We start from the raw sequence: 14,254 nt of genomic DNA, 5'->3' as shown, positions 1-14,254 counted from the left end.
CTTTCAATCAGCTGACAGCTACTACTGATCGGGATCGAGTTCTCCTCCCTGTCTGCCTGTGGGCATGAACACAGCGTCCAAAGAAAACGGACGTCAGTACGAACATTGTACTGAGTATGAGAGGCATAAACAAGGAAATAAGGCAATGATATAAAATAAGTATCAATATGGAATAACTGTATCTGACTGTCAAGTGTAAAAGAAATAATGCATACTGGCTTACTCATAATCATCATGATGTCATGTATGCATAAATATATAAGTTGTCCGTCCATATAGGATCGGTGTGATAATCATAACATTAGCCTGCGTCCAGGCCTCCCGCGTCCGGGGTAACATCTCATGCCGCCCACTAGTGGTGTCTGCCCATGCCATTTGGCCATGGTGTATCGTATAGCTGCCTGCCTTAGCAGTGACTCCCGGCCAAATAGGTGCGGTGTTATAGCATCATCATACTTGCTCATCATAATATTCTTATCGTAAAATACTTATCATAATACATGCATAAGGCTTAAGAACAACTTTACTTTATCGGGGTGACGTAAGGTCGTGATCCCCCGATTTCACTATGGATCAATTATTGACATTCTGCCTCACCTTGAAGGAACTAACATATAAGGTGAGTGTGAGCAATAAATAACATCATGCCATTTTGGGATCATCATATCATATCTCTTATCTTATATTACCATTCATAGATATAGGCTTTTAGCTTTCCGGAATATAGGAACTCATGAAGAGGAACAAAAATTATGCTATGAGATTCATGACATTAGAAAGAAAGGACTAGCCTCACATACCTTTGATGTTTAACTAAGCTACTGCTTGCTTGCTCTCCTTCGATATCACGTTTCTACCTTCAAAAGAGAGTTCGCACTATCGTTAGTTAATTCGACTATAAGAACGCACTACTATTTCTAGGGAAAATTGGGCGACACTTCCTTTGGTTATACTACTTTTCCCACATTCTATATCAACTCCCACACGCTCACAACAACATTCACAATATCGCAATCAACAATCATCATTTATATACATTGACCAGAATCCACCATTTTTCTTCAATTTCTCCACATTTAAGGTTAGAGCTTACTATCGCGTCTCCTCATATCTAATGCTTATTTCATGGCCTAAATGTCATTTATAACGTATTCATAATCACAACACTCCATCATTCATAATCCAACCCAACTACTATCCAACCATGACACTATTCACTCACAAATGACCCATTTCCTATGTCTTTTTACAATTCAAGTATCTTAACCTTCCAATACCTTAAACAAAATGTTTTAGTCATGAAACTTACCTTAGATGATGGTCGAACAAGCCTTGAATGGAATTACACCTTTAGCACCAAACCCTACTTTACTTCTTTTGGGTTTCTTGAGAAAGATGAACTTTAGTGTGATTCTTACACTTGATTTCGTGGGTTTTACGTAATGGATCACTAATTTCCTTTGGTTTTCTTGTGATGAAGAGTAGAGAGTATTCTAGAGGCTTCTAGTGAGAAATATCATGGAGATGAAATGAATTGAATGAGGTTAGGTCTCCTTTTAATGACTTAAAATCTAATCCGGAATGAACAGTGACTAAAGTGCACAGTGGCTGTAACAATCGATCTCGGATCACCTTAACTTTTTCCACCGCTTGTTGAATTAATTTAGGACCTACTAGTTGTGCTTCTCCTATTTCGAACCATCCGTTTGGGGATCTACATTTCCTTCCATATAAAGCTTCATATGGGTATTCTGGTTTACGGTCCGTCTTTCACGACCGTATTTAAGCATAACGGAACCAGAAAGGTTTGCTGAAGTCATGGTGGTTTACGGTCACAGTTTACGGGCCGTATTTCGATTTACGGTCCGTATTCTGAGTCGTATTTAACCATTTAGACATTTGGCAGAAAGTTGAAGTTTTGGAATGTTGAAAGACGATAGCAGTTTACGGTCCGTAAACCACTTTACGGGCCGTATTCTATTTTACGACCAACTGGGCCGAAGTGCAAATCTGCAACTTTCGCATTTTCAAAACTCATAAGTAGTCATCCCCTTCTTAGTAAAACATCGTACACTCATACTCTTCGTTGGTCTATTCATTGTACGTTCACAGAGAAATTTCCGAGGTGTTACATTCTTCCCCCCTTTTGGAACATTCGTCCTCGAACGTTAAGTCTGCGAGGACTCTAGAAAAATTCTGCCAGAGTTTCCTTTGTAACACGACACTACTATCCTGTCACAACAACCCATAATATCATTGTCTCACAGGGCTACATCACAATAGCAACATATCTATGGCCTCCCACACAACCAAAAGCATGAAAAGTAAGCATATATACCTTATATCATTGGCGTTTCATCTTGAATTTCCTCTGGGGGTTGGAATAAGTGCGGGTACTTAGACTTCATACTCTCTTCTGCTTCCCGAGTCATTTCTTCCCGGTTATTGTTTCGCCATAAGACTTTAACTGAAACTACCTCTTTATTTCGGAGTCTTCGCACTTGCCTGTCTAAAATAGCAATAGGTACCTCTTCATAGGTTAGCCTTTCTGTCACTTGCACATCATCTATCGGGACAATCTTTGTGGAATCTCCAACACACTTGCGGAGCATCGAAATGTGGAAGACTGGATGGACTGATTCAAGCTCCGAAAGCAAATCCAGTTCATAGGCTACATGACCCACCTTGCGGATAATTTTATAGGGTCCAATGTATCCAGGACTTAGCTTCCCTTTCTTACCAAATCTCATCACCCCTTTCATTGGCGATACTTTCAAAAATACCCAATCACTAACTTGAAATTCCAAGTCTCGTCGGCGATTGTCTGCATAAGACTTTTGGCGACTTTGGGATGTTAACAATCGATCTCGGATCACCTTAACTTTTTCCACCGCTTGTTGAATTAATTTAGGACCTACTAGTTGTGCTTCTCCTATTTCGAACCATCCGTTTGGGGATCTACATTTCCTTCCATATAAAGCTTCATATGGAGCCATTTGAATGCTGGAATGGTAACTATTATTGTACGCAAATTCGATTAGCGGTAAATGATCGTCCCAACTACCACCGAAATCCAGCACACATGCTCGTAGCATATCTTCCAAGGTTTGAATAGTACACTCGGCTTTTCCATCGGTCTGCGGATGAAATGCCGTGCTAAGCTTCACTTGAGTGCCTAGACCTACTTGGAAGGACTTCCAGAACTTAGCTGTAAACTGTGCTCCTCTATCTGTGATAATGGATAATGGAATACCATGAAGTCGCACAATTTCTTTGAGATATAACCTTGCGTAATCTTCAGCTGAGTACGTAGTCTTAACTGGGAGAAAATGGGCTGCTTTCGTCAACCTGTCCACGATCACCCATATGGAATCATACTTGCCGCGGGAACGAGGTAATCCCACAATAAAATCCATGTTGATCACTTCCCATTTCCAAGTAGGGATTTCCATTACTTGCAATAAGCCTCCTGGCTTTTGATGTTCAACTTTTACTTGCTGGCAATTCGAACACTGTGCTACAAATTCGGCTATGTCTCTCTTCATGCCATCCCACCAATACATCATCTTGAGATCATGATACATTTTAGTTGCACCTGGATGAATAGAATACCGAGAAAAATGTGCTTCTTCTAGAATTCGTTGGTGCAATTCTGCTACATTCGGCACACATAGCCTGCCTCGGTATCTAAGGATTCCATCCATAGGAACTTCAAATGAAGACTTCTCTTTTCCATGAGACGTGTCTCTGTAACGACATAATTTAGGATCCTCATATTGGCGTTCTTTCACCTCTATGTCCAAGGATGAAATTGTGGGATCATTGATACTAATCCCCACATTACCTGAATCAATCACACGTACTCCCAAATTAGCTAATTGGTGGAGCTCATGAACCATCTCTTTCTTTTCCGGAGGGACTTCACATAGACTGCCCATTGACCGGCGGCTAAGCGCATCAGCTACTACATTCGCTTTTCCAGGGTGGTACAAAATGTTCACATCATAATATTTTAACAATTCTAACCACCGCCTCTGCCGCAGGTTCAACTCCTTCTGCTTGAAAATGTATTGAAGACTTTTGTGATCTGTATAAATATCAACATGTACACCATACAAATAATGCCTCCATATTTTCAAGGCATGAATAACCGCAGCCAATTCGAGATCATGAGTTGGATAATTCTTTTCATGTTTCCGTAGTTGTCTTGAAGCATATTCAATAACTTTCCCCTGTTGCATCAATACACAACATAGCCATCTGACCCTTCTGGAAGTGTTAAGATCGGAGCTGAGGTCAATTTATCTTTCAACTCTTGAAAATTGCGCTCACAAGCATCGTTCCACTGAAATTTGGCTGACTTCTGGGTTAGCTTCGTCAATGGGGCTGAAATAGATGAAAACCCTTTACGAATCTTCTATAATAACCTGCCAAGCCCAGAAAACTACGAACTTCTGTAGGCGTCGTAGGCCTCGACCAAGTCTTCACAGCTTCAATCTTCTGAGTGTCAACTCGAATGCCATCATTTGAAATAACATGACCCAGAAATGTCACAGAATTTAGCCAGAACTCGCACTTTGAAAATTTTGCGTACAATTCTCGGGCTCGAAGAATGCCAAGAACAATTCGCAAGTGATCTGCATGTTCTGATTCCGTGCGAGAATATACCAGAATATCATCAATAAATACTATCACAAATAAATCCAAGAGAGGCCTAAATACATTGTTCATCAAATTCATAAACACGGCCGGAGCATTAGTCAACCCAAACGACATCACTCGAAATTCATAGTGACCATATCTCGTTCTGAAGGCCGTCTTGGGAATATCCGCTTCTCTAACTCTCACCTGATGGTAACCCGACCTCAAATCTATTTTTGAAAACCACATAGCACCTTGCAATTGATCGAATAAGTCATCGATCCTTGGAAGAGGATATTTGTTCTTTATCATCACTTTATTCAATTGCCTGTAGTTGATACACATTGGTAGAGATCCGTCTTTATTTCTTACAAACAAGACTGGTGCTCCCCACGGTGATGAACTGGGCCTAATAAACCCGTTATCAAGCAAGTCTTTCAACTGCGCCTTTAGCTCTTTTAATTCTGCCGGAGCCATTCGATAAGGAGGAATAGAAATAGGCTTGGTGTCCGGCAACATCAATGGTGAAGTCAATCTCTCTTTCTGGAGGAAGACCTGGAAGTTCATCTGGGAATACATTCGGAAATTCATTCACTACCGGAACTGATTGGAAAGTTGGTGGCTTTGACTCGGTGTCATGAACCCGAACTAAGTGATAAATATAGCCTTTCGCTATCATCTTCCTCGCCTTAAGGTAGGAAATAAACCGCCCTTTTGGGGATGCCGTGTTACCCTTCCATTCAAGTATGGGCTCTCTCGGGAATTGAAATCGAACCACTTTTGTGCGGCACTCTACATTTGCATAACACGAGGCCAACCAATCCATACCCATGATTACATAGAAATCTATCATTTTCAGCTCAATCAAATCAACTTTGGTCTGACGATCACATATCACAATGACACAATTTTTGTACACTTGCCTTGCTATCATGGGATCACCAACCGGAATGAGTACCTGAAAAGGTTTAATTGACTCAGGTTTCACCCCAATACAACCAGCAACATATGGAGTAATATAAGAGAATGTAGAACCGGGATCTATCAATGCATACACATCACGGGAGAATATAGACAATGTACCTGTAACCACATCCGGGGAGGACTCAAGATCCTGTCGTCCGGCTAAAGCATATACATGGGGCTGAGTGGCACCCGAAGTAGATGCTGCCCCTCTACCTCTACCTCGTCCTGCTGACATCTGGGGAATCTGTCTTGCTGGGCGTGCTGAGGAAGAACCAGCTGTTGAACCTGTGGGCTGAACTCTAACTCTACCACTCATCGACGGGCAATCTCTCATCATGTGCCCAACTTGGCCGCAAGTATAGCAAGCGTCCGAACCCTGGCGACACTGTCCGGAATGCAATCTACCGCACTGGCTACATCGCGGTACTGGGGGTCTCCTCTGGCTATAATCTTCCCTGATCTGGGAATCCGGAGTCCTCAAACTCTGGCCCTGTCCTGAGCGGAAGGAGCGATCAAATCTCCTACCTGTAAATCGAGGAGGTGCACTGGTCACCGACTGGCCTGAGTAGCCAGAATATGTCTGCCCTGATCCCCCTCTATAACCACTGCCTGCTCCCATAGATCTAGCCTTTTTGCCTTGCATTCTTTCGTTATCGCGGTCACTTCTTGGTGGTGGTTGTCGCCCCTCTAAATTCTGAGCATGGGCCTGTATTCAGAAAATATCCATCCCGTCTTGCAAGGAAGCCGTCAATCAATCTCTGAATAAATGTGGCCCTAGGCCACTTACAAATCTATGTACCCGATCTCCCATGTCGGCCACAATAGCCGGGGCATATCTAGCTAAAGAATTAAATTGCATGTTATACTCCCGGGCACTCATATTTCCTTGCCTCAGATTTAGAAATCTATCCGCTCTAGCTCGGTGGACCTCGGGTGGAAAATAGTAACGAATAAAAGCATCCACGAATTCCTGCCAAACCGGAGGAGGTGCATTCTCTCCTCTTGATAATACCCAATTGTTATACCATAAAACTGCCACATCCTGGAGTCTATAAGATGCCAACTCCACGGATTTAGTTTCAGAGGCATGGACAATTTTCAGTGTCCTCAGCACCTCATCTATGAAACCTTGCGGGTCTTCATCCGGCTTTGAACCGAATAACTCCGGAGGATTTAGACCCATGAAATCACCGGCTTTGGTACTTGCTGCCCGATCACTTGAACTCGCATTTTGCCATTGTGCCTGAGCGGCGACCAACTGTGTCAATAGATGTATGGCCTCGGTCATTTGTTGACCCGAAGCAACCGGTGGAGGGATTGGAGCTGGGGCTCCCCTTTGCTCTTCCACATTAGGCGGGGTAGAAGAAGTATTAGACAAGGCCTCATTATGTGATTCGCCTTCTTCTATATTCATCGGAGGCTCTCTTTCGACCTGCCTCTTTGTCGTAGTCTTGCCCTTCTGGGCGGCTGTAGCGTTTCCCTTTGGCGGCATTCTGAAATCATCACACAATATTAGGGATGATAAAATCTTATACGCGGCTCTATCGTACGATCTCATGAGAAGAAAGATGGTCATTTTTCCTAAATGCCCTGTAGTCTCTTGTTTATTGATGTGGCGCGCAACACACCATAAACAAGACTCTACTAGACACGGCTCGTAAACACTTCCTAGGACTGAACCGCTCTGATACCACTTTTGTCACGACCCAGCTAGGGGCCGCGACGGGTACCCGGGGCTAACCACCGAGCACCACTCATCCTACTACTCACCTTACTCATTTATTGCTCTTTCATCAATTTATATTCAAATCGTAGGAAAAGTCATCTTTCAATCAAGAACATAAAAATACTTTTATATGCATAAGCCTCTCGGCTATCAAAATAATATATACATACATAGAAATAAATCGTGAAAACATCTAACCCACACTGCGCATCTACGAGCCTCTACTGGAGTGCTATACATAAGGACGGGACAAGACCCCGTCATGCCCAAAAATACATATACATGAATATGCACAAAATGATCATCATAAGCACCTCCGAAACAAAGGAGTGCTTTCAATCAGCTGACAGCTACTGCTGATCTGGATCGAGTTCTCCTCCCTGTCTTCCTGTGGGCATGAACACAACATCCAAAGAAAACGGACGTCAGTACGAACATTGTACTGAGTATGAGAGGCATAAACAAGGAAATAAGGCAATGATATAAAAGAAGTATCAATATGGAATAACTGTATCTGACTGTCAAGTGTAAAAGAAATAATGCATACTGGCTTACTCATAATCATCATCATGTCATATATGCATAAATATATAAGCTGCCCGTCCATATAGGATCGGTGTGATAATCATAACATTAGCCTGCGTCCAGGCCTCCCGCATCCAGGGTATCATCTCATGCCGCCCACTAGTGGTGTCTGCCCATGCCATTTGGCCATGGTGTATCGTATAGCTGCCCGCCTTATCGGTGACTGCCTGGCCAAGTAGGCGCGGTGTTATATCATCATCAAACTTGCTCATCATAATATGCTTATCGTAACATACTTATCATAATACATGCATAAGGCTTAAGAACAACTTTACTTTATCGGGGTGACGTAAGGTCGTGATCCCCCGATTTCACTATAGAGCAATTATTGACATTCTGCCTCATCTTGAAGGAACTAACATATAAGGTGAGTGTGAGCAATAAATAACATCATGCCATTTTCGTATCATCATATCATATCTCTTATCTTATATTACCATTCATAGAAATAGGCTTTTGGCTTTCCAGAATATAGGAACTCATGAAGAGGAACAAAAATTATGCTATGAGATTCATGACATTAGAAAGAAAGGACTAGCCTCACATACCTTTGACGTTTAACTAAGATACCGCTTGCTTTCTCTCCTTCGATATCACGTTTCTACCTTCAAAAGAGAGTTCGCACTATCGTTAGTTAATTCGACTATAAGAACGCACTACTATTTCTAGGGAAAATTGAGCGACACTTCCTTTGGTTATACTACTTTTCCCACATTCTATATCAACTCCCACACGCTCACAACAACATTCACAATATCGCAATCAACAATCATCATTTATATACATTGACCAGAATCCACCATTTTTCTTCAATTTCTCCACATTTAAGGTTAGAGCTTACTATCGCGTCTCCTCATATCTAATGCTTATTTCATGGCCTAAATGTCATTTATAACGTATTCATAATCACAACACTCCATCATTCATAATCCAACCCAACTACTATCCAACCATGACACTATTCACTCACAAATGACCCATTTCCTATGTCTTTTTACAATTCAAGTATCTTAACCTTCCAATATCTTAAACAACATGTTTTGGTCATGAAACTTACCTTAGATGATGGTCGAACAAGCCTTGAATGGAATTACTCCTTTAGCACCAAAACCCTACTTTACTTTTTTTGGGTTTTCTTGAGAAAGATGAACTTTAGTGTGATTCTTACACTTGATTTCGTGGGTTTTACGTAATTGATCACTAATTTCCTTTGGTTTTCTTGTGATGAAGAGTAGAGAGTATTCTAGAGGCTTCTAGAGAGAAATATCGTGGAAATGAAATGAATTGAATGAGGTTAGGTCTCCTTTTAATGACTTAAAATCTAATCCGGAATGAACAGTGACTGAAGTGCACAGTGGCCGTAAACCCAGTTTATGGGCCGTATTATGGTTTACGGTCTGTCTTTCATGACCGTATTTAAGCATAACGAAACCAGAAAGGTTTGCTGAAGTCATGGTGGTTTACGGTCACAGTTTACGGGCCGTATTTCGATTTACGGTCCGTATTCTGAGTCGTATTTAACCATTTAGACATATGGCAGAAAGTTGAAGTTTTGGAATGTTGAAAGACGATAGCAGTTTATGGTCCGTAAACCACTTTACGGGCCGTATTCTATTTTACGACCAACTGGGCCGAAGTGCAAATCTGCAACTTTCGCATTTTCAAAACTCATAAGTAGTCATCCCCTTCTTAATAAAACATCGTACACTCATACTCTTCGGTGGTCTATTCATTGTACGTTACGGAGAAATTTCTGAGGTGTAACAATACTGCCTTACGAAAGGGTGACATTAAGAACTGTGTATAATCTCAAAATACATATATACATGATGAAAGAACAGCACAAGCCAACTAGGCTGCTACATATACTGTACCCAAAAGAATAGAAGCCGACAAGGCTACATCATCTGACATATACATACTACTGTCTACAGACCTCTACTGGTGTACATTGCTGTAGAAAGGACGGGACAGGGCCCCGTCATACCCATAATGCATGTACATCCCAAAAGAATGGCATACAAAAATAGACTGCGGCTCCAGATCAAATGGAGCGCACTGACCACTGCTGGATATAGAGGTCCTACTGAACTGGACCACCTGTCTGTCTACCTGAACCTGCTGGCATGAACGCAGCCCCCTGAGTAATAGGGGAGTCAGTAAGGATAATGTACTGAGTATGGAAGCCATAAGAGTAACATAAGCATAAGCATAATCATAAGAATCACAATTGGAATCTAGAACTCAAATGCCACTTGTTGTCCACATAGACTTGTATGAACCAGTATCTGTAAGCATGCATAAATCTGTATAACTGCCAATGCCTCTGTGGGCGCATGATCTGCATGCTCTCAATGATAATCATGCTCATGTATATAAATATAGGCCATACATGTATATATATGCGTATATAACGCCTGTCAAGCCTCTATGGGCATCCTATCATATCATATCGGCCTCTCTGCAGCCATCATCATCATCATATACATTGCTGCGGAACGTGCAGCCCGATCCATAGCTCAACATCCTGGTGCACCAGCTGATCAGGTGATAATGCGTATATAACGCCTGTCCTTTTCCTCCATGCCCCATATATATATAATACACGCGGATATAACACCTTCTGGTCATGGGTCAATATGCATATGTATATGAATGCAATGCATCACTGAATCGTGTACATAGAACTCTCGGAGTGACATAAAGTCATATTACCTCCGATGAGCAACCTTAGAGCTAACATCATTAACATAAGAAATATCAAGACCCATGAATAGAAGGAACAATCATATGGGGTATAGGAGCATCAAAGACTGAAGTACTCCTAGTGCTTCTAAGAGTAGAGTAATATGGAAGCTCACTTAATCGCTTGTTGGGTTATAGCATAGGATCATACCAAAAATGAAGAAGGAATGACCTTAACATACCTTAGCATCTCTTTAATCGCTTAACGTTCTCCTTCCAATTTTCAAAGTCTACATTAAAGATGAATTATACTAAATTTAAATCTTGAAGAAACACTCTTAAGCTCACACTATCATAGTTAACGAGATTAACGAAATTTGGGCAGCACTTCCCCTATTTTATCGAATTCCACCATATGGCAAACAACTCCCCAACAACCATAACAACATACATAATATCACAATCAAGGAGTTATATTCAATTAAATCCCAAGTTGGGCCGAAATCCCCTTTTTAAGTTCACTCAAAGTCATCTTCTCCATTACATCATCCATGGTTTCTCCACTTTCATTCTTTTCCTCTCTAAGGAGTACTAAACCTTTTGTAACACTCCGTAAATTCAAGTTAGGTGTGAATATGTAAAAATCTAGTTTTAAGATGATATTATATCTATATGAATCCATTCTTGATGAATTCAGGTGGAAGATGGTCGTTTTGAAGTCAAACAAACAATTGAAGTTCTTAAGGGCTCTTAAATTCGCCTAAGTTTTGGTAGGTTTATCTTCTGGGCAATTTTCATGAAAATGTGTTACAAATTTGGAAACACTTCCTTCATGAAACTTTTATATCTTTGAAATATATTTCCAATGGTAGGTCGCCCAGCCCTATCATAGTTATGTACAAAAAGTTATGTCTGTTTTACTGAAGAGCACAAAAGCTGGAGATTTCACCCAAAGTACGCCCAGAATGTACGGGACGTCCTTTTAGGACGTACTTCTTCCGTTTTTGGCAGAAATTTGGGTTTAAAATGGGAATGGTCTTATTTTGTTCCCATTTCTTTCATCCTTCCAAACCCTGGGGACGAAAATCATCCCTCCAAGTCTTCAAATCAAAGGTAAGAACACCCTTAACATTACTAATCTATTCTAACATCAAACCCATGATTCCTATGACCAAAACCTAGGGTTGCAGCATAATTCTTCCCAAAGTGATTCAAGCTAGGGTTTGGGTGTTCTTCATTAGGAAAGTGAATTGTTAAACTTGGTTTAACGTATTAAGGTATGTCTCTCTTTTGAAAACTTATTTTTAATGAAAATCACTTTTGAAACTATTGTTGGAAGTATAAATTTTATTCAAGATTCTTTAATGAGAGAAAGGAAAATTATTTTTTTTATGTTTCTTGGACTCCAATTCATGTTTAAATGGGTTTTAATGTGTGTAATGGGACAAACCCACATTAAACCTAGATTGCAACAAACCCTATATATGTATGTGATATTATGAATGTTTTCCTCTATAAGAGATGTTTAATAATGATGGTTAAAGGTTATTAATGATATTCTCATTGATGAATTAGGACATGGAAATCTTTCGTAAAGAAGTTATACGTTTTCAAAACATTAGTTGGAATGACTTATTCTTTCAATATGGCATAACGAACCGTAATGACAAATTGACTATAAAGATGATTTGTATGTCTCTTTTTAAAATCCTTTTTGACTATGAAGGTGATTTGTATGTCTATATTTCAAAATTCGTCTTTTCATGTATGTCTAGATTTTCCTAAAAAAAAATCTTGAAGTATGTCTATATTCCAAAAATCATCTTTTCAACTATGTCTACTTGTGAAGTATGCTTATATTGTGAAAGCATGAATTGTATTTGAGAATCCTTCCTTGATTGTTTGTATAAGTTATAACTCTTGTTTGGTGGAATTTATTCTGGAATTAAAGATGATTTCTTTTAGATAAGGTCATGCATGTGTAGGGCCAAGCCCGCATCGAACCTTATAAGAACTATACTACTTTGTGAAACTCGCTTTTCCCATTATTGGATGATTGAACTTAATCTTCTAAAGGCTGGACCTTAAACTTATTTTGTTGTTGAATGGGTTTCTTGAACTTGAAATTGAATAAGAGATTGAATAAGATTCTAAATCGGTTATGACTTGAAATGCCTCTATTTTGAGATGATGACTTGAGAAGTGAGATTCGGCTCTAAGCCATGATTGATGATTCCGTAATATGCCATGACTTGTATTTTGTTGGTGTTTGGGCTTGTATGGGCAAGCTGTGCTAATCCAGAGGACGATTAGCCGTTATGGATCCTAACGTATCAATACGAGTATTGTTGTGTCAGTCCAGAGGACGATTGACCTCTGTTGCTTCCTAGCGCGGAGTATCTATTGTTTTGCTAGTCTAGAGGATGATTAGCCTCCGCATCTTCCTAGACTGGAGTATCCATGGCTGTGCTAGTCCAGAGGACGATTAGCCTCCGTTGCTTCCAAGCCCGGAGTATCTATTGCTGTGCTAGTCCAGAGGACGATTAGCCTCCGCGGTTTCCTAACCCGGAGTATCAATTGATTGATCTACCTGTGAGTGGCTCGTTTCATATTGATTGATCTACCTGTGAGTGGCTCATTTCATATCTTGTTGCCTATGAGTGGCTTGTGGTTATTTGAATTCGTCAGTGAAATACTTGGCCTGGTAATTGGTAAGGAGTTAAGTTAATGTGTCTGTCATTGTTGGATTCTTTGATGACTCTTTAATGTTGCCGACTCACTTTATTCCTGGGTTTAAACTGTTATTTTCATTGATATCATTTTATTGATTTTATTCATTATATCTTGTTTTGCTAACTATTGCCCCTTAGACACTCACTGAGTACCCAGTACTCAGGCATACCATTATTGTTTTTTTATGGTATGTTAGGTATCATTGAGGAGCAGGTTCGTGATGCGCCTACGACTTAAGAGAACTTGCTGCTTTCGAGACTATTCGGTGAGCCGACATGATTGTTCGTGGGGCACCATTCTATCTTTACTTTTCGTCTTTTAGTTTCGGGCTGCGTCCTAACGATTTAGACATTGCTCATTATCTTAGAAGCTCCATGGTATACGTTCTTGTGGATAGTTATTGAGTTATTGATTAACTCTCAGGCATGTTATTACGTTTGACTAAGTATTTGATTAATAAAGACTTCCGCTGATTTAATTCATATATTGATGAGTTGTTACATTTATTTTATAAACTCTTGGAGGCAAATATTGAACCTAGCGGGTTCAAATATTGTTATTGCATCTTTTAGGTTCTTCCGTTGTTGTTCATGACGTCGGATGCCGGTCACGTCAAGGGTGGGTTTTGGGGTGTGACACCTTTACACCGGCTCAACCATAAGAATAAGATGGAAAACATACCTTGTAATCAAAGAACTTCTCTTCACTCAACTTCCTCTAAGCTCAAGTTCACCACCACTTTGAAAAGAAGTAAGAAACTTCATCTTCCGTGGATTACCTTGAGTTCTAGATGTTGATCCTCTCTCTTGATGATATGGAAAGGTGAGAAGGGTTTTGGGAACCTTTAAAAGCTTTCAAGAATACTCTAGAAAGGTAAGGAAATAAGTGAGAGAAGGTGGAAATGAATTTAGGGTCGTT

General features: G+C 40.4%; 1 long non-coding RNA gene across 1 annotated transcript in view; it reads left to right on the top strand.

Moving 5' to 3' along the window:
* The window catches only part of LOC132603379 (uncharacterized), a 34,786-nt gene extending 20,984 nt beyond the window's left edge, over positions 1 to 13,802 (top strand). Inside the window, exon 4 of the long non-coding RNA XR_009568195.1 lies at positions 13,533 to 13,802. This is a non-coding gene — a long non-coding RNA (uncharacterized LOC132603379). The remainder of the gene's footprint in view (positions 1 to 13,532) is intronic.
* Positions 13,803 to 14,254: the final 452 nt, after the last annotated feature.

Source organism: Lycium barbarum, chromosome 7, assembly GCF_019175385.1.
Source record: "Lycium barbarum isolate Lr01 chromosome 7, ASM1917538v2, whole genome shotgun sequence".
NCBI lineage: Eukaryota > Viridiplantae > Streptophyta > Magnoliopsida > Solanales > Solanaceae > Lycium > Lycium barbarum.
Note: the sequence above shows the minus strand (reverse complement) of the source record. Positions and strands in the feature narration are given on the sequence as shown.